General features: G+C 38.6%; 1 protein-coding gene and 1 non-coding gene across 6 annotated transcripts in view; one reads left to right on the plus strand and one right to left on the minus strand.

Moving 5' to 3' along the window:
- The window catches only part of MCU (mitochondrial calcium uniporter), a 199866-nt gene that overhangs the window by 42262 nt on the left and 132937 nt on the right, over positions 1 to 24667 (plus strand). The gene's annotated exons all lie outside the window — the stretch shown is intronic.
- LOC123577585 lies at positions 12619 to 12723 on the minus strand. Its single transcript, XR_006701943.1, has one exon. It is a non-coding gene; the product is annotated as a U6 spliceosomal RNA (small nuclear RNA).

Below are 24667 nucleotides of genomic sequence, written 5' to 3' on the forward strand. Positions count from 1 at the left end.
ACACATTAACTACTGCTGCCTAGTTAGTACCCCTGTACTCACAAAGACTCTCAGTTCTACCAGGAAGTGAGAGCGGAAAAAATTGTTGCATTCTCTTAGGAAACTATTTCCTTCTAACCCAGACATTTTTTGTTTTCCCTCAGATGGTTTTATTTTATCCCCCAGAGACAACGGTTGGCCCTTTATGCTTGTTGGGAAAGAAGGATTATAGCCAACATTTGCTTCCTGGAGATGTTCAGGAGAAATGTTGCTAAGCTGCATGAGTAAACAGGTTGTAAACAAAAACTCTGAGCCAGACCTACTCGCCCCATTGTTATCAATCAGTGAATTTTAGCTTCAGGTTCTAATGATTTAAATGCTATAGTTCTCTCATCTACTTTTAAAATCTGTAACACTTGTCATTGAAGAGTTTTATTACTATCCTTCCTTTGCCTTAGCTTGATAGTGCCCACCAGTGTAAATGGTGGACAATCTTGGATATTATTGCTTGATGTCGACATGAAGCTATTCAGTATTTCAGACAGTAGTGTGGGGAGAAATGGTTCTGTTGGCACGTGGTCAAAGAGCCGTCCCAGACTGGTTGCTCTCGGTGTTTATAATAGGTTTCTACAAGAACTTGTTTATATTTGCTGCAGTGTCACTCAAAGCTTCTTAGTCTTGTTAGTCAAGCGTGTAGGTCGTATGATGACTTGTGGATTATACTCTAAGTGGGCACACACGTTTTTCTTGAAAATAACTCCTAACTCGCTTTCTCCAAACTTCAGAAATTCTTCTGTTGGTACCATAGAAGTGGTGTAGTTCATACTCTTCAGTCATGAGTTTGCACTCTCGGAGGTGTTAAGGTGGAACTGTGTCTTGGAGGTAAGAGCACAAATTAAGACTGATCACTAATGTAATAGCAGGAACTTTCTGTTAGAGCAGTATAGAAACGTAAGTGATAAAACAGATGTGCAGAAACCTCAACTCAAGCAATACTTACTTAGAAAAAAAAAAAAGAACCAGCCTTCCATGTAAAAGTCTCACATTGCTAGGCCTTGGCCTTAGACCTCAAAGGGCGCATAACCTAATTGTGAGAGATTGCTATTTTAGAACTTGAGAGGATACGGAAAGCTGCCCCATGTGAATTCCTTAGGAGGAAAGTTGTCAGTTTCCCCTTTTTTTGGGGAATTCCTTAGGAGGAAAGTTCAAAGTTTCCCCTTTTTTTGGACCTGAATTTCAGGAGTGGGCTGTCCCTATGTACAGGTGCAACAAGCTGTTGATTGCATCCCTGGCAACTCCTCATTCTCTGACTTTCAGTGGGCATAGGAGTAGCGATGAGCGGTGGCAGGGACAGTGGTTATCTTTAGGTACAGTTGTTACTTTAGTAGTTGAACTTGCAGGCTTCTAGGAGTTAGTGCTGCTGGAGAAATCCTGTAATGACTTAAAACAATGAGAAAGCCTCCACTGGAACTGGGGACAGAGTTAAAATCACTACAAATAAAAACCACTGGAAAAGCTTTCTAGTTCTGGTGATGGAATAAAGCTTGTAATTATAGTAATCAGAAAGTTTATTTGAGGAAGATAGAAGTGGAATTGGCATGAAGTTATATGAATAAGTACCCTGGGGGCACTGAGAAATTCCTCCCACTCATCCCTCCTTAGTTACACGACCAACAAATCAAAAATAGCCTCATGGAGTGAGGGGTAGATTCAGTCTTCCATAGTAATGTGTACCCTACATGCCGGGTTTAGCTTTTGGATTGAGCAACCATAGAAAAGACTACTTTTTCCTCTGGTTTGTGCTGTTTGTTTTAGATAAAATGGGGCAAAAAAGACAAAGCCTTTTTAGAAAGCTTATGCTAAGCAAGGAAATGTGGATTCTTAATTATCTTGAAAAAGGAAATGCTGAGTACTGATAACCATGATGTTGACATCCTAGCCTCATCTTTCAATAGTTAAGGGTTATAAATAACATAAGGAAATGTTATGTGAAACTTAGAATTTCTTATCTGGAAATTCTGTATTTGGCACATGGTTTTTAGTGGTCATTCTTTTGCTTAAAATCCTTTGCTGCCTGTTGCCTGGAGAATAAAGCTTAAAATCCCTATATTTTGGGATTAAAAGTCCTTTATGGCTTGCACCAGTCTATTCTTCCAGGTTCTTCCTTTTTCCTATCTTTTTGCAACCTAGGCTTTTTGCTGGGCTAGTTTCCTGAGACATGCCTTATGGTTCTTTGTTCACTGCTTTTGCGAGGTATCCTCCTGACCCTTTCTACTGGCCAAAGTGCTATTCATTTTTTAAGGCTCCAGCTCTTGTGTTTCATCTTTGTTTTTTGTTTTTGTTTTTGCTTTTTAATGTTTATTTACTTTTGAGAGAGAAAGTGAGAGAGTACATGGGCACACAAGTGGGGAAGGGGCAGAGAGAGAGGGAGACACAGAATCCAAAGCAGGCTCCCGGTTCCCAACTGTCCCTTGGGTTTCAGTTTTGTATTCAGCTAGAGCCAAAAGTGTGTTTAGTATTAGAAAGTAAGTGCTATGTAGGGGCGCCTGGGTGGCTCATTCCGTTAAGCGTCCAACTTCAGCTCAGGTCATGATCTCACAGTTTGTGGGTTTGAGCCCCACGTCGGGCTCTGTGTTGACAGCTCAGAGCCTGGAGCCTGCTTCAGATTTTGTGTCTCCCTTTCTCTCTGCCCTTCCCCCACTTGTGCTCTGTTTCTCTCTATACCTCAAAAATAAACATTAAAAACTTTTTTAAAAAAAGAAGAAGGTAAGCACTGTGTATACTTACCCTTAGGTTTGCATGTCATGTCACAGTGATGTGCTGCATGTGGTTAGATGCACAAGACATTATAATGAAATTACTGAAGTAGGAACTATAAGTTGGAGTATCGAGGTGTACTTTACCTTAAAACCTTTTTGACTACCAGTGAGTAGTCAACTAATTGCCAAAAAAGAGAAGGGTGGAATGTCCAGTATGCACTGCAGTGAAGTTTATATTCAGAATTGAGGTAGACCATTGCCTTTTATACACTTTTAAAATAACATTTGGAATTATGCTTCGAATAATTTGATTCTTATTAAATTGTATGTTTCAAATAGGATTTTTTAAAAAAGTCTAAGTGTTGGGAACTGGAAGAGTGATTAAAGTTAGACTGTGTGTGTGTGTGTGTGTGTGTGTGTGTGTGGAATTTTAACTAAGGAGAATTGCAGTTCTAGGTGAATGTAGCATTTTAATAGCCTTCCTTGCAGCAACCCTCCAAGCTTCTCTGTTTATGAAATAGAGAAGAGTTTTCCATTTTAAGGAAAGCCAACTTCTTCTTTATATATATATATATATATATATATATATATATATATATATATATATATATATGTTTCTTTTGAAAGAGAGAGAGAGAACAGCAGAGGGGCAGAGAGAGAGGGAGAGAGAGAATCCAAGCAGGCTTTGCACTGCCAGCACAGAGCTAAATGCGGGGCTTGAACTCATGAACTGTGAGATCGTGACCTGAGCCAGAACCAAGAGTTGGACACTTAACCAGCTGAGCCACCCAGGTGCCCTTATAGAAAGCCAACCTCTTGTGTTCCTGTTGTCTTTTTGTGGGTGTAGGGCTTGGGGTTATGTGGTTGTTCAGCTCCTTTCTCCTTGAAGTGGGTTTATTATTTGAAGTTAGCCAGTGAAGATTTTTACTGTTACTCTGCTTTGATACTGTCAGTGTTTTTTCACTTTGCTGTATATCAATTAATAATAACTCTCTTGCTTACTGTTCTGTGGCCACCTGGAAGAGTTTTTCATCATGATCTTTCCCTTCTAGTATGAGGCTTCCTCTTTCATTACCGCAAAATAGGAAACTCCATAGTTTGTGGCTGATCGTAACAGTAAAATGACAGAATATCCGATTAGGACTGGTTCCCACCACTCTTCCCCACCAAAGGAATGGTATTCCCAAAACAAAACTTCTTATTTATCAGGAGTTTTTTGTTTTTTGTTTTTTTTTGTTTTGGAATTTCTTGAATAACCAAGCTTCAGAATTGTGACTTTTAGTTCTGCATTTCTCTCTGACTTCTGACTTCTATATCTTTGTTTATTTTACGTGTTACTTGTTTTCTTTACGTGTTACTTGTTTATTTTACGTGTTACTCAACTTAACTGCAGTGAGGTCATTAAAGCTAGTGTAATACCAGGGTGAGTTCAAACCAACAGGTACCATGAGTCATTTGCTCCTTTGCTGGGCAGCCAGCATGCGCTGTTAGGTGTGGTTGTATCTCTTAAATGAACTGTCAGGACAGATCCTTTAATCCCGTTGTGTCAGTGGGGAGATGACAGCATGGTTCCTAGAGAAGGGCTTCTAGATCTAATAGGCAAGGACTTAGTGGATGTAGAAAAAGATTCTAGCTATATTTGGCATCATGTAGGCTATTGCAACATACTTCAATAGTTGTTAATAAAATATTAATGCACTTATTCATATATTTAATTGTAAACACAGTTAAGAATCTTTTCCCCTTTCAGCTACAACAGTTAATGAGTTTAGTAATTAATTGAACTTTTGGGAAAGTAGCATTTAATTGACCATGACTAAATATAGGTTTCAATAGGCATAAGTAAATTGTGTCAAAAATATGCCTCTGTGATTTTAAAGACATTCACTGTGAAGGATAAACATATAGAAACAGTCTTCTTTTGAAAGTGGAAGGTGTTTTGAAAGCGGAAGATGTACGAAGAGGCATCTGTACTGTGAGAGGGGGTATTCGTGTCCCCTGTGGCCAGTGTCACTGCTGTTGGCATTGCCTGTGCCATGCTTCCAAGTTGACTGTGGCTTGCAGATTATTTGTATCTTAAGCTTTTATTGGATAAGTCTTTTAGATTCCCCTTGTTCCTATTTTTTCTGTGTACTCTACCCATCTTTGTCGTCATAGGGGTTCTTCAGACTTGCAGTTTTATTTTATTTATACTTGGTTGTATTACCTGACAGTGTTTTTTCCTCAGAGATTCTCAGCTCTTTTATATACATTTCAGTCATATTGTAGATTTCTAGATCTTTGGTTAAGTAAATAATGCTCACGGTAAATAATACGATTCTTTCAGTGGCAACCTATTGGTCACCACTGGTTAATGTTTTTGTTTATAAACTAATAATCCTGGTTTTCATGGGTTCATTAAGTGCTTGCCTGTTCATTGACCAGGGTGACTGGGTGAGAACTGGACCTAGTAAAGTTCACATAGGACATAGTGAAAGGTAAATCAGATGTGCATTTTGCCTAACAACTTCCACACATATAGCTGTGTCTAATAATGAAGAGGCATTATTTTTTTTAAGAGCCATTAATTTCAAAAGAATATGTTGCCCATGGGCAGGACTTGGACTATGGATAAATTGTAGGGTTTTATTTTTACCCGCTGGTGAAGAAAGAGAGCACCACAGAACACAAGTTAGGAAAGGTCTTTCTCTTGAAGATGTAGTTAGATATACTTCCATGTGCTCTTGGGGCAACTTCTGAGCTGATTTTTAGTGAGTGCAAAGCTATAAATTCTACTGAGTATTTTATTCAAGGCAGGAAGTCAGGGAAAGGGAGGGAAATAAGTACCTTAAATTTGGTTTGGGGATCAAATGGGTATGTATGTTGGAGGTGGTAAGGGAGGCAGAGAGGGAGTGTGCCATTTGGACAACACGTTGTATTTATGGCTTTGTCTAGTGATTAGCAGGCTACAGAAAGGATTCTAGAGCCACTGTAATATAAGCATTTTATGAGGGGGAGACGATAAACTTAACTATAATTAATTATAATTTCTTAACTATAATTCTTTTATTCATTCAGCAGATACTTAATACTGAGTACCAAGTGTGTTATCAGGCATTGTTCTAATCATTGAAAGCACTTTTTGTTTATGGTGTAAGCTTTATGATGTAAATTACCATACTATGAACTTAAAAGCAAATGAAAGAAACTTTAAAAAAAATAAAAATTCATTTTGCAGGGGCATCTGGGTGGCTCATTTGGTAGAGCATCTGCCTCTTGATTTTGGCTCAAGTCATAAAAAAAATTCATTTTGCATTATCACCTAGAGGGGTGGTATTATTGGATGTTCTTCATGGAAGAGTAGCTACGAAGAAATCATGGAAGATTTGGTATATGCCTGATAGAATTTGAGACTAATTAGGCTTGAAAATGACCTTTGTTCTATGTTTTACTTCTTTACTTCTTTTTATGTTCTTTGTTTTACTTCTGTTTGAAGTTCTTTTGATGCGTGGTGACAGCTGATTCTGAAAAGCTGAACGTGGTACTGTTCTACAGTATAATTAAACTCTGCAGCTCTTTCCAGTAATCCAGCCATTTGGTTTTGTTGTTGTTGTTTGTTTTGTTTTGTTTTAATTTGAGAGGGGGGTGGGGTAGAGAGAGAGAAAGAGTGAGCAAGGGAGAGGAGCAAAGGGAGAGAAAATGAGAATCTTAAGCAGGCTTCACACTCAGGGCAGAGTCTGACACAGGGCTCGATCCACAACCCTGGGATCATGACCTAAGCCGAAATCAAGAGTTCGACGCTCAACCAACTGAGCCACCCAGGCGTCCCAGGCATTTGTGTTTTGTAGGTTATGCTGTAACTCATCCTTTTCATTTCTCCCCCTTGACAGTGTTATATATTTATATATTTTGTTTCTTTCGTTACTTGAAAATTATTTTGGGGTGCCTGGGTGGCTCAGTCAGTTGAGCATCTGACTCTGTATTTTGGCTCAGGTCTTGATCCCAGGGTTGCGGGACCAAGTCCCGAGTAGGGCTTTGCACTGAGTGTGGAGTCTGCTTAAGATTCTTTCTCTTTTTCCCTCTCTCCTCTGCCCCACTCCCGTGCTCTCTCTCTCTCTCTCTCTCTCTCTCTTTCCAATAAAATAAAAAAAAGAAAAGAAAAGAAAATTATTTTAACCCAATCCCTATTTAACCCACCTTTAATATGGGAAGTATTATTTATTTATTTATTTTATTTTATTTTTAAGCATTTTTTTAAATATTTATTATTGAGAGACAGAGAGACACAGAGCATGAGCAGGGGTGGGGTAGAGAGAGGGGAGACACAGAACCTGAAGTAGGCTCCAGGCTGTGAGCTGTCAGCACAGAGCCCGGCGCGGGGCTCAGACTCCCAAACTGTGAGATCGTGACCTGAGCTGAAGTCGGTCACCCAACCGACTGAGCCACCCAGGCGCCCCTGGGAAGTATTTTTTATATATGCTATAATTTTTTGTATATATTATGTAATAAATGTATCTTTTGGCTTCATTTTTTCTATTCTAGATCCAAAGCAGTTTTTTGGGTTGGTTTGTTTTAAGATTTTTGGATGGTTAACGTTAGTGGTGTTATGATATCCCTACTTAGTGACAGACTGAGTGTAGACTTTGTTCAGTGGGCTGACTTCATTCTGCCAAGTAGCTCCTTAAATCCAGAGAGTTTGGTGAGGGAAGAAAATGGTAGAATTTTTGACTGACTGGCCACAACTTTGGAACAGAACATGAAATAGCAGGACTGGTGGTTTCTCAGTCATAAACCCATTTTCCTCTCCTTTCCTTTTTTTTTTTTTTTTAACGTTTATTTATTTTTGAGACAGAGAGAGACAGAGCATGAATGGGGGAGGGTCAGAGAGAGGGAGACACAGAATCTGAAACAGGCTCTAGGCTCTGAGCTGTCAGCACAGAGCCCGACGCGGGGCTCGAACTCACGGACTGCGAGATCATGACCTGAGCTGAAGTCAGACGCCCAACTGACTGAGCCACCCAATGAGCCACCCAGGCTCATTTTCCTTTCTTAACACACCAAATTTCTTTGAGCTGCATTGCAGACTTCTTTCTGCCATACCTATTCCTGAAGTTTTGTTGGAGATTATTATAGAAATGTTCAGACAGCCCTCTGGATCAGCAAATTGTCCCCATATCACCAGTTGAGGTTTCATATCTTCTCTTTTTAAAAAATTTTTTTTTTTCAACGTTTATTTATTTTTTGGGACAGAGAGAGACAGAGCATGAACGGGGGAGGGGCAGAGAGAGAGGGAGACACAGAATCGGAAACAGGCTCCAGGCTCTGAGCCATCAGCCCAGAGCCTGACGCGGGGCTCGAACTCACGGACGGCGAGATCGTGACCTGGCTGAAGTCGGACGCTCAACCGACTGCGCCACCCAGGCGCCCCTCATATCTTCTCTTAATTTTTGGGTGTTTAGTGTAGGATAGAATTTTCTCTCCTTAAAAAGTGACCTGACCCTCTTCTTTTGGCTTTATGTAACAATATTTGCAAAGAAGTATTTCATATTATAAAATTGTTTATGTGGTTGGTCTGTATGAGTTTTTAAAAACTATAAAATTGAAAGTCTTATGATCAATTTAGATCAAAACAGTTTAATTCATTTCTTTTTTAAGTAAGCATGTTTATTTTTAAAGACTCAAAGTCTGTGTTTACCTAAAGTATACTTAGTTTTCCTTCCAATGGAGTAAATAGTACTTAATATTTTGTATATAAACAGCTACCATAGTATGTTAATTTTGTCACAAGGACTTGGCAAACAGATATTTTGTAAAACAGCATATCCTTACAGCACAGCTTTTTCAGTGAGGACGTTTTTGCTTCTCTTTAAGTTTTTTACTGTACCACACACATGGCCACTGTTTCTTTACATGGCCAGAATTTCTCACCATCATAGTCTTAGTGGCTTCCTGTGAAAGTCTGTAGTCATACTTGGCTGAGTAGCTGTTAAAATTTTTTTTTAGGGGCGCCTGGCTGGCTCAGTTGGTGGAGCATGTGACTCTTGATTTCAGGGTTGTGAGTTCAAGCTCCACATTGGGTGTGAAGCCTACTTAAAAAAATTATTGTTCTAAAATATACATGTTAACCATTTTAAATTCACAATTCGATGACATTATGTACATTTACATTGATGTCAACCATTACCACTATCCATCTCCAGAACTTTTGCATCATTCCATACTAAGAAGCTTTTTTTTCTTTTAAGTTTATTTTTTTTAGTAATCTCTACACCTGACATGAAGCTCAAACTCACAACCCTGAGATCAAGAGTTGTATGATCTTGTGACTGAGCCAGCTAGGCACCTCCGGAGTAGTATTTTTAATGTTTTTGGTGGAAGGGCATCCCATCTGGTTCTTTCTGTGTTTTGTTTTCTTGCCTCAAGTTTTTCTTTGCAGTCTTACACCACTGTGCATATTTCTTCTCCTCATTTTATTCACTCAAGAAATATTTATTGAGCACCTTATGTGTATGTGGTAGGGCTTGGAACCTAGTGATGTAACTGTTACCTATAATGTTCAAATACAAAACTGTCTGATACTAGCCACACTAGCTTTGCTGTAGTTTTTCAAAATTCAAAAAGATAAAGCCTCCATGGGAATAATTGAATTATGGCCAGACTTGAAAGGAAAAAAAGATACTTGAGTAGGAGCTCCAAGTCACATCACATATCTGGAGAATCCAAAAGATTTTCTGTGGTTGTGAAAAAAAGTTATTGTACACTGTTCTTGTATTTAACTTTAAATGTGAAAGAGCCATAAATGTCACCTGTATCTAGATAAATATTACCTTCCTTTTAAAGTGGATAAATAAGACTATAGAGAGATATATCATTTGAGTTATTTTTGAAGCTGTGTCTGTCCTAAGCAGTAAGTCTGAAGTCCCTTATTTTCAGGTATCCTGTTTGTTCTAGGGTATTAGTAAGACTTGAGTGTTTCAGGGGCACTTGGGTGACTCATTCAGCTAAGCATCGGACTCTTGGTTTTGGCTCTGGTCATGATCTCACGGTTTGTGAGATCAAGCCCTATGTCAGGCTCTGTGCTGATAGTATGGAGCCCACTTGGGATTGTCTCTCCCGCTTTCTGCCCCTCCCGTGCTCGTGCTTGCTCTCGCTGTCTCTCTCAAAGTAAGTACATAAATAAAAACTTAAAAAAAAAAAAAAAAACTTTAGTGTTTCAAATGCCTGAAACTGCCTCCAAACAGAGAGTATATTAGTTGCTGTGTGTTTGGAGATCTCATTTTATTTTGTAATTATAATTGTGATTTCAGCAGCCATGTGAAATTTAAACAATGCAAAATTTGTTATAATTGCTACCATGTAAGGTGGGCAGGGTATGGAAAAAATAATGTCCAGGGTATGGAAAAAATAATTTATTTGAATCTTTTAATACCAATTCTGAGATAACAAAAGCTGTAGTGATTATGTAGGGGATTGGGAATGGCCTGATTTATTATCTTTTACTTAGAAGTTTGGTAAACTCTAAAAAAAATTTTTTTATTTTAACATTTATTTATATTTGAGAGGCAGAGACAGAGCACGAGCAGGGGAAGGGAGAGTGAGAGAGAGGGAGACACAGAATCTGAAGCAGGCTCCAGGCTCTGAATTCACAGACTGACAGCAGCGAGCCTGATGTGGGGCTCGAACCCACAAACCATGAGATCATGACCTGAGCCAAAGTTGGCTGCTTAACCAACTGGGCCACCCAGGCACCCAAGAAGTTTGGTAAATTCTTAATGGTAGGTTGCTAAGCATGAAGTCAGCCTATTTGAAATTTGAAAATATAAAGGGAATTCTGAACCTAATAGTGAAACTGTTTAGGCCTTTTCAGCCTAACTCTGGAGATATGACCCAAAGCAGCTAAAAATAGAAACTAAAGGTATAAGGGAAAATTCAGGAGCAGATGCAGGGCAAAAGCATTCTGGAGTAATAGTTTGAGTTTATTTTTGTTTGAACTCAGGTTGCCTATTTGCTGCATCTAGTTTATGTTCAGGGCCTATGTTTTGCTTTCTTCTTCCACATTATATTCCTCTGTAGATACAGGTTTCCCAGACTGGGACTATGTTGTTTTGTTTTGTGTTTTAGATTCTGCATGTAAGTGATATCATAGGGTGTCTGTCTTTCTCTATCTAACTTATTTCACATGGCATAATTTCTTGTGGTCACAAATGGCCAGATTTCATCTTTATTATGGCTGAGTAGTATTCCCCATTGTGTGATATGTGTGTGTGTGTGTGTGTGTGTGTGTGTGTGTGTGTTTGTATACACACATTTTTTTTTTTTTACACCACCTCTTCTTTATCCATTTATCTACCAATGGACACTTAGGTTGTTTCCATAAGGAAACAAACAAACAAAAAAGAAATGGACTCAAATAGATGTGGTTGCCAGAGGGGAGAGAGGTGGGCCAAAAAGATGAAGGGGATTAAGAGCTGCAGATTTCCAGCTGAAAAATAAGTAAGTCACAGGGATGGAAAGTTCAGTCACACTGATATTGCAATAACTTTGTATTGTGACAGATGGTAAACACACTTACCATGGTGAGCATTGTGTAGCGTAATGAATTATTAAATCACTATGTTGTACACCTGAAACTAATATAACTTTTCGACTGTATTTCAGTAAAAAAGTGTGTGGTTGGTTGCTTTGGGATATTTCAGAAATTGTACAGTGTCTAGACAAATAGGAGATACTCAGTAAGTTCTTAGAGAATTAAGAATTCTTGAAACAAAAAAGTGAGGAACATTGCATGTTAAAAATATGGTGAGTTTTGCTTTGGTTTTTATTTCTTTTTAAAAATCTGTTAAGGATAATATAGTGCTAATTACTGTACAGTAACAGGGACTGTTCTCATTACAGATAACTTTGACACCTGTGGTGCAATTGCAAAGCCTTTGTAACTAAGTCAGTTTTATGCCTGCTATTGTTATTATGAAAATTATTATGGAAACACATCAAAACATGGTTTATTGTAGGACTATTCAATGGAAAAATAATGCAGCCATCTATGTAATTTAAAACTTTATAGTAGTAGCCACATTAAAAAAGTAAAAAGAAACCAGTGAATTTGTATATTTTTATTATTATTTCTAATGTTGATTTATTTTGAGAGAGAGAGAGAGAGAAGGAATGCATATTAGCAGGTGAGGGACAGAGAGAGAGAGAGGGAGAGAGAGAATCCCAGGCAGGCTCAGTGCTGTCAGTGCAGAACCTGATGTGGGGCTCAATCTCACAAATGAGATGATCTGAGCCGAGATCAAGAGTCAGATGCTTAACCAACTGAGCTACCCAGGAGCCCCTCTGTAATATATATTAATACAGAATATCAAAGCAATTATTTCCACATGTACTCAATATAAAAATTATTAATTAGTTTACTTTTTTTGGTGTTGTACTAAGTTTTAAAAATCTTGCCACACATCTCAGTTAGGATGAGACACATTTCAAGTGGTCAGCAGAGCATGATGCTAGTGGCTTTTATCATGTACAGTGTAAGTCTATCATTTTATTCTCTTTCTCTCATCAGATTCATTACCAAGGAGTGATAGCAAGAGTATTAACTTTTCCCTGTTCAATGAACTGCCCAAAGGGTAGATGACAAGGAGATATAAGGAATTTGGGCAGTTAATTCCCTGAGGAAGTAAGTTCATTGTTTTAGATAGACCATATAAGAAAGGTATCTGGTCCACATTGTTACAGCCTCAAGAAAGAATTATAATTTGAAACCTGTTCTTTTTTTGACAATGATATCACATCAAGGAAGCAGAGATATAGCATATTAGAATCCCTTAGAATTTGGCAAACAGCATCCTAAATTGGAATATAAAGCACTGGCCTTCCCACACCATTCAGTCACTTTAGAATGAGAATGGAGGCACAGGTAGAGATTTTACGTGTAATCCTTTGTGCAGGGGCCGTGCTAATCTCTGCATTGTTCCAATTTTAATACATGTGCTGCTGAAGTGAGCACGGGGGTAGAGATTTTAAATGAGTGATTTGTTGTTATTCAATGTGACTGATGGAGTTTCTTCTAAGATACTAGGCTATGGAATAATTAGAGTTTTGCGTTATTTTTATGCAGTCATACAGTCCAAAGAAGAGAATTTTATTAGCTGTAATTGACAGAACAAGTAAATACAGCACAAACACATTAATCAAATTCATTTTTCCTGAGTCTTTTTTTTTTTTTTTTTAACCTAGTATTAGTGCTTCTCTTTGTGAAGTCTACATTCTAGGTCTTAGTGATAGGTAGGGATTATGGGTTAGGTTCCTTAAGGGAAGTAGGTTAAGGGTGGGGTTGCCATATAATTTATCGTCTTAACCACAGCACCTCTAGAGTTGAGAGAGAGTGCTGTTAATAATTATATCGGGTGGGGCGCCTGGGTGGCGCAGTCGGTTAAGCGTCCGACTTCAGCCAGGTCACGATCTCGCGGTCCGGGAGTTCGAGCCCCACGTCGGGCTCTGGGCTGATGGCTCAGAGCCTGGAGCCTGTTTCCGATTCTGTGTCTCCCTCTCTCTCTGCCCCTCCCCCGTTCATGCTCTGTCTCTCTCTGTCCCAAAAATAAACGTTGAAAAAAAAAATTAAAAAAAATAATTATATCGGGACAACATGTGTTAAACCAGAGGTGTCCCAAGCAGATTAGGACACATGGCCACCCAAGTGAAAAGGCTTTGTTAAAGCTTTGCTATCTTCTGTTTTGGCAATCCTGGTAGGCTATGGAAAGTGCATTTGTGGAAGTTATCACTTTTAAGGGCCTGTTCTGTCGGTGACATCTCCTTTATCTCAGGGCTTAGACAAGTTTTTATTTAGGGCACATTGAACTTGAGAGGTTGAATGAGAAGGAAAAGGTAAAAGGTTTTAATTTAACAGACTGGCTATATCTCCCATCTCCTACAAAAAGGTTTTGCAGGTATGAAATGTGACAGAAGAATGTTTTCTTTTAATTGTGCAAAGTTATTGTCTTTAAATCTTCTAGATTAACTCCTTAAAAACAAGTACAAAAAAACTGAGCATTGGGGGTGCCGGACTGTTTCATTCTGTGGAGTGTGCAACTCTTGATCTTGGGGTTGTGAGTTTGAGCCCCACATTGGGTGTAGAGATTACTTAAAATCTTTGAAACAAAACAAAACACCAAAAAATAATGGAGCACTTTCTTCCTGATAAAATTAGGTTGCAAGACATTGATTACACATTTGATTTTTATTGTTCAGTGCTTTTATTTAGATTTTTTTTGTTAACCATCTTTGAGGGAGATATCGTAGTATATCTGCTTGATCTGGTGGCTTTTTACATGTAAAAGGATATGTGATGGCATATATCTTGGATATACATGATTTTAGAGGAGATACTGATTTTTTTCCTAGACTTTTCTTTTTTTAGTATATATAATAAAATTGACTTTTTTTGCTTGTACATTTATGTGAATTTTAATGCATGTGTAGATTTGTGTAACCACATTAGCAATCAGGATACAGAACAGTTCCCCCACCCCTAAAATTCTCTTGTGCTGTCCAGTGGACTCAAACCCTCCTCTCATCCACCACCCCTGGCAACCTTTGATCTGTTCTCTGTTCTTATGCTCTTGCCTTTTGCAGATTATCACATAAATGGAATCAAATAGTTTGTAACACTTGGAGATTGGCTTTCACTCTGCATTATGCCTTTGAGATCCACCCATGTTGTTCCATGTATCAATAGTTTGTTCCTTTTTATTGCTGAGTTGTTTTCCATTGTATGGATGTACCACAGTTTTGTCTTTTACCAAAATTGGTAAGTTTTCACCGACTATTTCTTCAAATATTTTTTTCTGCACTGTATTCTTTGTCTTCTTTCTGATGACATGGTTGTTATACACCCACAGATTCCTGAGGCTCTGACCTCCTTTGAGAACACTGTTGTTCATTCCTTGGTGTCATTCATTCAACAGTTTTTGAACACTTGTTTTCTATTCTCCTGTTAATAGGCAGCTATTTACAGGGTGTTTTTTTTGTTTGTTTTGGTTTGGTTTGTTTTAGAGAGAGCACAAGAGTGTGATTGGTGGGGGAGACACGTGGGGGAGGGAGGGGGGTGGAGAGAGAGAGAGAGAGAGAGAGAGAGAGAGAGAGAGAGAGAATCTCAAGCAGGCTCTGCATTCAGTGCAAAGCCAGACATGAGGCTCGATCCCACGACCTTGGGATCCTGACCTGAGTCAAAATCAAGAGTCAGACACTCAACCGACTGAGCCACCCAGGCGCCCCTCCAGGATTTTTTTTTTCTCTAATAAAATTGCAGCTGTGAACATTCTTGTGCAGGTCTCTCTGGGTACCCGGCCCAGGCTTTCTCTATGGTATTTGCCAACAAGCAGGATTGCTAGGGTGTAGGATTTGCATATTTTTCTTAACATATGCTGCCCAAAGTGGTCATGAGCAATTTACTTTTTCACCAGCAGTGTGTAAGAGTTTACATTGCTCTATATCCTTTTCAACACGTGGTATTGTCAAGCTTTTTATTTTTTATATATGTAGTGGGTATGAAATGGAATCTCCTAGTCTTTTAAATTATTTTTCTGGTTATGAGTGAGGCTGAGCATTTAAAAAAATATATTAGCTGTTCATGTTTCTCCTACTATAAGTTGCCCATTTATATCTTTAATCCATTTTTCTATTTAAATTTAAAATCAGCTCTTGGGGCCCCTGGTTGGTCATGATCTCATGGTTCATCCACATTGTCAGTGCAGAGCCTGCTTGGGATTCTGTTTCCCTCTCTTCTGCCCCTCCCCTGCCCCCAAAATAAATAAATAAACATTAAAAAAAATAAAATTAAAACCTGCTCTTAGGATCAATTTTAAGTGTTTTCTGTATAATTGTACTATTTTAAATATTTGTCCTTGATCAAAAAACTTTCAGTGGCCTCTGATATGAAATCAAGGGTCCCTAATTTATCTTTTTAGATATTCTACTTCAAAAATCGTCATTGCGCAGAGCTTCTGGGTTGGTGAACATGTGGAGATGTGGGGACAGCGGTATGCCTGGAGAGAGCATGGAAGCTCCGTGCCCCTTCCCACATACCTTGCTCTACACATCTCTTCTGTCTGGCTGTCTCCAGGGAGACACTGTCAGAATTGAGTTGAATTCTTGGATACTGTGCTGGTGTCCAAGAATTGCTTCTTGGTGGGCTGGAAAACACCTTCACACACACATAGGTATTGAGTCCAGGAACCCAAAATAGTTGTTATGTGTCAGGAAAGGGAAATTGGCACAGAAGAATAATCTGGATGAGATTTGGAACAGTGATCATCTATGAGCCGTGAGAGTCGCTCAACCAGCTCCTTGGAAACCCGAACACAATTTTCATGAAAGAGAAACTGTGTAAGAAAATTCACGTGAAAAAACTACACCTTGATGAGTTTCAAATGTCAGTTTGACTTTAAAAGGTTTTAAAATACATTTCATATCAAATTATGGCCACAGGAGCACAGGTCTGTCAGACGGAAAAGGCTTCAACAACAACCTCTGTGTCAAAACTTCTGTGTCTCAACTTAACACACATCTAGTTAAAAAACAACAACAAAAAAAATCATTCCTCATTTTCTGCCTTCTGAAACTTTGTACACTGTTTTGTTATATTTTATGGACTCAATATGTTCTCTGTATAAATTCAGATTGGTGATGCATGTCAGCAGCTGAAACATATTTAGTATTTTAAAACCAAATCAGCATTTGCTACATCTGTAGACCTCATGTCTAGATAAGTAGCCATTTTTAGCCTGTGTTATATCATATCAGTGTTGCCATACATTGTTAGCAAAATACTGTCCCAGTGACACATGTTTGTATACTACATAGCATGAAAATGTTTAACTTGGGAAATACAGTTGACTTTTGAACAACACGGGTTTGAACTACATAGGTCCACCTATATGTGAATTTTTTTTATAGCACATTATATAAATGTTATCTCTCATGATTTTTCTAATTCTTTTCTCTAGCTTTATTATAAGAATACGGCATATTATATGTGTGTGTGTGTGTATATACACGCACACACACACATATAATACACATAAACAGTGTCAACCAACTGTTTATGTTATTGGTAAGATTTCTGGTCAAAGTAGGCTATTAGTCGTTAAGTTTTTGGGGAGTCAAATGTTACATATGGATATTCAATTGTGAAGGGGTCAGCACCCATAACACCTGCAATTTTTAATTCTTTTTTTCTTTTAGGGTAGAGTTTTAACTTTTTTTAAATAATTTATTTTTTAATTTACATCCATGTTAGTTAGCATATAGTGCAACAATGATTTCAGGAGTAGATTCCTTAATGCCCCTTACCCATTTAGCCCATCCCCCCTCCCACAACCCTTCCAGTAACCCTCTGTTTGTTCTCCATATTTATGAGTCTCTTCTGTTTTGTCCCCCTCCCTGTTTTTGTATTATTTTTGCTTCCCTTCCCTTATGTTCATCTGTTTTATACCTTAAAGTCCTCATATGAGTGAAGTCATATGATTTTTGTCTTTCTCTGACTGACTAATTTCATTTAACATAATATCCTCTAGTTCCATCCACGTAGTTGCAAATGGCAAGATTTCATTCTTTTTGATGGCCGAGTAATACTCCATTGTATATATATACCACATCTTCTTTGTCCATTCATCTGTCGATGAACATTTGGGCAATTTCCATATTTAGGCTATTGTCAATAGTGCTGCTATAAACATTGGGGTGCATGTGTCCCTTTGAAATAGCATACCTATATCCTTTGCATAAATACCTAGTAGTGTGATTGCTGAGTTGTAGGGTAGTTCTATTTTTAATTTTGGGGGGAACCTCCATACTGTTTCTCAGAGTGGCTGCACCAGTTTGCATTCCCACCAACAGTGCAAAAGAGATCCTCTTCCTCCGCATCCTCGCCAACATCTGTTGTTGCCTGAGTTGTTAACGTTAGGCATTCTGACAGGTGTGCAGTGGTATCACGTTGTGGTTTTGCTTTGTATTTGCCTGATGATGAGTGATGCTGAGCATCTTTTCATGTGTTGGTTGTAATTCTTAAACTACCCTTGTGTTTCTGGCTTCTTCCTAGTTGGTTTTTAAAGCCAGTTGAAGTGGTGGTTTTGTTTCTTAGTGGCTGTGCTTTGTGTGTGAGATGTACTGTGGACTAGAGATGTTGTAGTTTAGTAATAATGCACATTAAGTAACTAAAATAATTTCTCTGTAAATGAGGTAATTGCACATTAGCAATAGTCATTCAGTATCACTCTTGACATTTGGCCATCATGTTCATCTGCCTGTTCATGATGAAGGGAGCCATGTCTTTGGCAGATTATTTTGCCAGATGTCCAGGGTTTCCTTCCCAAATGGAGCAGCTTGAGTCACATGAGGCTGGCCTTGATCTTAATGGAGGTCAGTTTATATATAGTTTGTAGAGCTGACAAGTAGAAAACAAAGATTTGTAAAGTTCATCCCTTGCTATGCCTTATGGGACGAAGTTTTTGCTTCTTGTGCTCTGTGGTGCAAGGGTCTCACATGGGTAGCAGAGAAGCCTGGGAGAGAAAGGACAGGGACTTTTTTTTCTTGTTTTCTTTTTTTCAGTTTGGAGCTTTGTCCTGCCCCAAGGAAGGCAGTGCATTCTAGGAAAAAGAACAGTGAACTTAGCCTATTTTCTGCTCTAGTTCTGGTTTCATTTTTTATTTCGTATGTTTAGATGATCACCCACATTTTTCTCCTTTATTAAATGGAGGTAATATTGCTTCTCCTTTGTTCCCATGAGAGATGGCAGGATAGGCAAACTTGAGGCTCTTTTACTGCCCTTGTAGAAGTAGCACGTGGCTGTGTAAAATACTACTAAAAAAGCCAAAAAAGAGAGCACGTATTGCCCAACAGATAATATTAGTGACGAAGCTGATTATCCCCACTGTCAATACTTACGCTTCTAGAAGTTTCCAAATTATGGTTACCTTTTGAGTGAGCCATCTGTGTATAATACCTCTAGTGGGTACTATAATACGATTATAAAGAATTAAAGGTGATGTAATCTGTAAGTCTTACATTTATAGAGACTATTCTCAAAGAGCACTTTCATAACTTTTCCTTTTATTCCATTGGAATAACTAAAGCAGGGTTCTTATATCTGTTTTTATGATATACTGTTGGCAGAAATAATCATTTCCATATGTACATCACATTATAATTTTAAAAATCTCTTTCATACATTATCTCAGAGGAGACCTGCAGAGGTTAAATGATGTCCTGAGGACATAACGCTACTTAGTGACCGATTCACATTTGAATCCAGAGCTTCTTGGTGTCCATCCCATCAAGATATCTTGATGGGGAGAATAATACAGTAAATCTAGAATGTGCTTTATGCTTGAGCGCTAAGAAGATGCAAGCATTAATCAAGTTGAGAGAGCATTCTTTTCTTCCCTTAGTACTGTATCAACAGATGTGTTGCTAGCACTCTGGTGGTGGGAATAACTATGAACAGTAACAAAACAACAAAATGTAAGCACATTAGGAAGATAGACATGAAGCAAGTTTGATAGCAGTCTTAGGTCTTCCTTTTATTTTGGGTTTTGCCTGCGGCATGGGTCACAGGAAGAATCAGTCTGTTGTAGAGACAGATTCTGTTAAGTCCTCTGGTTTGCAGACCTATGTTTGTTCTTTGCAGCTGAATTATAGCTGCTGTGAGACTGTAAGCTTGGAATTTATGGTAATAGAAACTTTAAATGTCCCAAACATTGTAATATGGGTGGAAGGAGCCCTTTTCTTAGGGGAGCAGGGTCACATATTTATTTTGAATTTGAGCTGAATCAACAGGCAGTTTCTGAGGATACGGTTTCCAAGTTCAAAGAAACTACAGTTATGCTACTATGTGTAAATCTGGTGGTTTTCATGTGTTGTGTGGATATAAATATAGTTTCTTCTTTTGAGAGGCTCTAATTTAAGCAAGGTTTAGTGTCTCTGACGTGATTTTTCTTTTCCTTTTTTTTTTTTTTTAATGTTTATTTACTTCTGAGAGACAGAGTGTGAGTGGAGAAGGGGTACAGAGAGAGGGAGACACAGAATCTGAAGCAGACTCCAGGCTCTGAGCTGTCAGCACATAGCCTGACGTGGGGCTCAAACTCACAGACTGTGAGATCATGACGTGAGCCAGTCGGATGTTTAACTGACCAAGCCACCCAGGTGCCCCTATTGTCCCCTTAAATTTTTTTTTAATGTTTATTTATTTTTGAGAGACACAGAGAGAGTGCAAGCGGGCGAGGGGCATAGAGAGAGAGGGAGATACAGAATCTGAAGCAGGCTCCAGGCTCTGAGCTGTCGGCACAGAGCTCGACGTGGGCTCAAACTCATGAACCGTGAAATCATGACCTGAGCCGAAGAGAGACGTTTGACCGACTGAGCCACCCAGGCACCCCTTCCTTTTTTTTTTTTTTTTAAATTTAGCTCAAACCTGATGGATTGTGGGATTTTTTTGGTGGGGGTGGGGGTGGGGCTGGATACCACTTAGTCTTAGACTCCTTAGATTTATATTGCTTACAGATCTCTCTAATGAGATAATTTTCCTCTCACAATTTAAAATGATGCATGAGCTTTATTATCCTCCCTAAAATAAGAAATACCTAAACACGAATGTATGATGTAAAAAATTTAAATGAGTTGTCAATACTAATAGCAACAATACCATTTAACATTTGTCATGCATTTACTAAGTACTGGGTACCAAGAACTTTCTGTATTTGCTAATTCTTTATATAAACATTATAAATAAACATGTAACAGTTTATAAAATGCTTTCTTGTCACAATACAACATTCATGGAAATGTCTTGTGAGATAGATTGTATTCATTTTAACTGATGACGGATGGGAGGCCCAGGTTGTGTTATGTGTGGTTATAATTTATTGGTTATGATTTACTGAGCACTTATTAAGTACCTGGCACTATACTATACTAAACACTTGACTTGCATCATTTTACGTAATCCTTAGAACCGCACTATGAAGCAAGTACTATTTTCAAACACTTTTTCCAAATGAAGAAACCGAGGTTTAGAGTGATTAAGTGACTTGCCCAAGATTACATAGCTAGTATTAGAGTAGGCAGTCACCTGTAGTTTTTGAGAAAACTTTGTTTGAAATAGAAAAAGGTGCCCCCCGTGGTGAACCAATTAAATAACTGAAAGTTCTGGGCTGCCACACCACCCTAGGTAGTAGCTTGGGGGCTTGTGCTAGGTGCCACCTCTTCCAGCACACATAGCCCCCATTCCAGGGTGGATGGTTTGCTGAGCAGCTGAACATAGGCAGAATTTCGGCCCCATTTTGCTTTCTTGGCTAGGTGCTCTTGTACTGTATATAAACTTTGCCACCCTACACGGTGTTCTCAAAGCTCGGATTTTGATCAAGGTCTGTCTGACGTCATAACCTATACTCTATGTAGTAGCATACTCCCAATTAATGGCAAAGTTATGACTTCAACCCATGATTTTCTGACCATAAAAACTTTGCTCTTTTTGTTATGTACCATTTGATATACAATGGCACCAGGGTCCCATATTGTGCTATGCCCATTGCCTAGTTCCACAGGCACTGTTTGCTGGTGACGGTAAAGACTTCTAAGGGCTTCAAAGGGGGAGAGCCAAAGAGTTATAACGTCCCATGTCTTATAACTAAATGTGTTTTTGGTTAAATGTAGCTCAAGACTTGTCTTGAATTCCTGGTTTCCCCACTTAGTTCCACATGTGACTTTTACCAAGTTAGGGAGAGAATACGGTATAATAATTAAGAGCATGGACTATGGAATCAGACTGCCTAAGATCAAATTCTAGCTGTTACTTACTAGCTGTGTGGACTTGGGCAACTTACTTATTGTCTTTAAGCCTAGTCTGTAATATTGGAGGTGGGGTGGGAAATAAGAGTTCCTATCCCAATGAGTTGTGAGAATTACTAGATGAGGTAAATGTATAAAGCACTTAGAAAAGTGCCTGGCACATAAATATAGTAACTACGATTTGATTGCTAGCTGTTGTTGTTATTTTTATTATTCTACCATTGTTGAGTTTATGCCTATAAGTCAAAGCAATTTGATTTGCTGAAACATAAATGATTATCTAAATATGGTCTCTTAGGGCTTTTTCTTGCCAGACCGGAGTTTTCAAAGATTGTGTCCAAGTATTACTTTAGGGATACTAGCCCAATTGAAACCAATTCCTGAAAGAGGTGTGCACAAGCCATCTAGTACTCTCCCTTTTTCCTCTAAAATAACATTCATACTGTGTTGTGACACCAGTATGTGGACTGTTAGCATTAAAGAATTGCATTTTCAGTAGATTGCCTTAAGTTACAGCCACTAACAATTACTCATACATAAAACATTTCTTTTGGATTATCAGCCAGTTTGGGAAGCCTCTAAAGAAATTGCATAATTCACTGGTTGACTGGGAATCTTGATTCTTGAAAGGCTGTAATAGCATTATCATTGCTTGTTGTATTCATTGTACATGTATTGACATGTTTTTAATAATACTTTTTGCTGTATTCAAAGAACATCTCAGTCTGAGAGACTCCTTGGCTGACATTACTTTGTCATAGCTGGCATATTACCTGAGTAGCTTTTGCGACCCCATTTTGTTCATTGACCTTCCATGTCCACGTTTTTCTCCCTTCTGCACTCCTCATCCTCGTTTCAGTGTGTGCCCTAAGAACTCAGAGTTAGGATCTCAGAGTGCATGGTTTCAAGATTAAGACTTTTACTTGAGGAGACATATTAAAGCACACAAGTATATGAAAAAGCTAATTAAACAGTAAATGACAAAATTACCATTGTATAGTGGTTTTATCAGTCAGAGTCTCACTAGGAAAATGGAAATTCTCTCAGGTGTTTACAACAGTAGAAATTTGATGTAGGAAAGTTGTAACACAGGCGGTGAAGGGGCTGTGAGCCAAATAAGAGATGACGAGTCATCTAGAGATCAGCAACAGGAAGTCACTACCACCACCACCTTCACCACCCCTTCCAACTGAAGAAACATAGGGAGGTACAACATTTTTGCACAGTGAATACAAACATTGTTTCGGGGGAAAAAAAAAGGAAAGAAAAAATAGAATATTTAATATACTTAAATAGAATATTTAGTTTGGTTGGGTAAGGACAAGTACAGCGTGATCTCTCTCTCCCTCCCTCCCTCCCTACCCAAAAAGTACAGAAAGTCCCGTAAAAATTGCTATTTTTGAACAGGCAGTTTCTCACTTTTTCTAGAAGGTGCTAGCCTGCATGTCAGTGCTAAAGGATAAAAATTGGAATAACATCACCTAGTTTTACATTTTTTTAATCTCTAAAAAGAGGGAAAGAATTCAACACCTAGCCAAAGTGGTCTGAGGAGTAATGCCTACTAAATATAAGCCAGTGTTTCTCCCCACTGAAGAATTCTGCCCCCCCCACCCCATGAGAATGTTCTTGGAGACAACCCTCTGTGCTGTGTCATGTCCACAGATATACTAGTATTTGCTACCCAAAGAGATGGTGTCTAAAATCTCTGCCACCCAGAGAACGTGAAATATAATTATTAAAGTAATCTATTTCCCTTGTCTGAAAGTAAGAATAGGCAGCTTTCAGTTACTGGAAATAATTATCTAACTCCAGCTTGTCTGTGGGTGGATGAGCATCACTGATGAGTGTTGGTCAAGAAATAAGCCAATGACTTTGCTGAATGTGTCAGTTTCTTGGCGTTCCCTAAAAGTACACATCACAAAATCATGGGGCTGATTAAACCTTGGTTTTCATGGCTCTATTTAGTCTATTTCATTGGCTTTGAGAACGTTAGTCATTTAAAAAAATCTCCCCATTCTTTGATATTATTTAAATTATCTTTTGAAAACAGATTTTTTTTTTTTGGAAGAATGTCTCCTTTTCTTTCTTTCTTTCTTTTTTTTTTTTAAGTTTATTTATTTTGAGAGAGAGAATGAGCACAAGCAGGTGAGGAGCAGAGAGAAGGAGAGACAGTATCTCACTGACAGGCTCTAAGCTGTCAGCGCAGAGCCCGATGTGGGGCCTGAATTCACAAATTGTGAGATCATGACCTGAGCCAAGATCAAAAGTCAGATGCTTAACTGACTGAGCCACCCAGGTGCCCCTTCAAAACAGAATTTTACGGCAGATTTAAGAAGTAATGTGAGAGAGAACAATGATAATATATTTAGAAATAGAAGTTTCAAAAATGCAGTATTATTTAATGGAATGAGCTTCAATGTTAAAATGCCCAAATTCTGTTTGTAACTCTGCCTCTATTCAGCTGTGTCATTAAGGTTATGTATCATTAAGGTTAAGAGGTTGTTTAACCTCTCCATGTCTGTTCCCCAAGTATCCATGTAGGATCATAGGACTTCTATTCATCTTAGAGACTTAGAATGAGGTTTGAATGAAGTCTATAACCTTTGCTTTAAAATAAAAAACTTTAGTACAGAAATAAAGTAATACTCTTTGTTATGGACTGATTGTTTCAGTCCTCCCAAAATTCATATGTTGTGGGGTGACTGGGTGGCTCAGTTGGTTAAGCATCTGACTCTTGATTTCGGCTCAGGTCACGGTCTCATGGTTCATGAGTTCAAGCCCTGCATGGGGCTTCTCGCTGACAGTGGGGAGCCTGTTAGGGATTCTCTCTCTCCCCTTCTCTCTCTGCCACCCCCCCCCAACAATAAATAAATAAACTTAGAAAAAAATTCATAAATTGAAGTGCTAATCTCCAATGTTAATATATTTGGCGATAGGGCCTGTGGGGAGGTGATAAAGATGATGTGAGGTCGTAAAGGTGGAGCCCTAATCCAGCAGGACTGGAAGTAGAAGGAATACTAGAAGTCACAGTGAGAAGGCAGCTATCTATAAGCCAGGAAGAGAGCTTTCACAAGAAACCAACCCTGTCAGACCATCATCTGAGACTT

This window comes from Leopardus geoffroyi, chromosome D2, assembly GCF_018350155.1.
Source record: "Leopardus geoffroyi isolate Oge1 chromosome D2, O.geoffroyi_Oge1_pat1.0, whole genome shotgun sequence".
Taxonomy (NCBI): Eukaryota; Metazoa; Chordata; class Mammalia; order Carnivora; family Felidae; genus Leopardus; species Leopardus geoffroyi.